The sequence below is a fragment of the Pteropus vampyrus genome, unplaced genomic scaffold (genome assembly GCF_000151845.1).
Source record: "Pteropus vampyrus isolate Shadow unplaced genomic scaffold, Pvam_2.0 Scaffold61, whole genome shotgun sequence".
In the NCBI taxonomy this organism is placed as follows: Eukaryota; Metazoa; Chordata; class Mammalia; order Chiroptera; family Pteropodidae; genus Pteropus; species Pteropus vampyrus.
Genome location: NW_011888842.1, coordinates 408,729 through 410,614, shown reverse-complemented (window position 1 = coordinate 410,614; position 1,886 = coordinate 408,729).

The following is a 1,886-nucleotide window of genomic DNA, read 5'->3' as shown; positions in this document are numbered from 1 at the left end:
GCATTGCAGGACACTTAGAGTCCCTGGCTCCCTGGCACTATCTGCCAATAGTACCCCACTTCCATCATTGTGACAACCAAAAATGTTCCCCATATCTTTCACACACACTCATGCACAAGCACATAAGCATGTGTGTGAGCGCGCGCGTGCGCACGCACACACATACACACACACACACATACACACACACTGGATGGAGAAGCACTCTTCTCATGTCACTTGAAGGGTAACAGAATTAGCCGCCCTAAAATACACCATCTTGGAATATCAATTTTTTTGAGCTGTAGGCACTTGAAAAATAGCAAATGTAGGGAGAGGCTTTCTCTGAACTCCCCTTATCAGCCCAAAAACAGATTCTCCTAAAGGAACTCAATCATTATCAGTCCCCTCTTAGGGAGTGTCATCAACCAGGGGGACTGACTCTTGTCAAAGGAGAGGAGACTAGAAGTCGATGTTACATCCAGACAAACTTTGTCACAAACTATCATACGTCCCCACCATTCTTCTAAGGACCCATTCATCTCTCCTAAAATTCATTTCCTCTCCCCTAAGGGACCTACATCCCCCTTCCTTTTCCCTATTAAGATGGGGCTGAATTCTGAAACCACCTCCCTGAGTTACTCTCTCTGCGTCTCTTCCACGTATCCAGATACATGTTAGTAAACTTCTGTGCGTGTCTCTCTTGTTAATCTGTCATTTATCGCAGGGGTGTTAACTTAGAACTCAGAAGGGTAAAGGGGAAATTATTTTCCTCCCTTACACACATGTGGATTCACAAGATCCAGAGAGACAGTGGGCCATGCAAGTCAGGCTGGAATGCAGGGCTCCTGCCACCGCGGGGAGAGCCCGGCCGGGGAGAACTGCGCCTCCGCTGCCCACTGAGGAGGTCGAGACCAGGGACAAGGGCCCTCTTGTCACTCAACTCGAGATCTCTGCAAACCAAATCCCCTGGCCCCCCTGCCCTAAAGGCCAGAAGCGTGCCAGGCAGATACCAACAGAGCAAACATCAACCTCTCACGTTTTGAGGGCTTACAGACTCTGCCTGGTTACCAGTCAACCAGAAACATCAATGTCAAGTGAGGTTAGCGAGGAGTGCTGCCTGGGAAAGGCTGAGCGGCCAGACCTCCCCCTGGCAGCTCTCCACAGCCTGGCCCTGGGATTCCTGCTGTCAGCTGCCCAGAGACACAGGGTGGGGGACTGGAGGGGGGATTTCCAGAATCTAAATTTGCCAGCAAGCCATGCTTTCCAGATGTGAGGACACACCAGGCCAAACACATAGCTCCAGTCCCACTAGAGACATAGCGCCTGGTGCGGGTGGGGCCAATGGTAGGCCCAAGGAGAAGGGCATGACCTTGACTGTACCTCCTACTGTGCTCAGAGCACCTCCACTCCTCACCTCTCTGAATGAATAATGATGATGACCCCGTACCCCCATTTCACAGATGATGAGACTCAGAGAGGCAGGGCAGTACGCCGCAGAGGCCCATGGACCTGCTGCTTATTAGCTGTGTGACTGAGGATATGCACTCCAATTTTAGTTTCTCCTGGATCAGCAGGAGGGTAACGCCGGCCTCGAGGATTGTTCTGAGCCCAAAAGACATTCACAGTTGTTGCAGCAGCCCAGTGCCTGCCTCATGGTGGCAGCTGAGAATAAATCTTTTGGAACTAGCAGGTTGAACAAGCCACATTGGTGATGTAATCAAAACCACAACTTGATTTGGGGGTCTCCTTATCTCTTTAAAATGCAGTCAGTGGGGTGACTCCAGAAAGGGATGATTTTTCTGCTGGGCCTTAGGTAATTGTCTGAGACAATCACGAGAATGCCTAGATGTATGCAGAATTTTCTGGTCCAGAAATAGGGGCAGTGGTCAGCTTCTCCTCTCCTT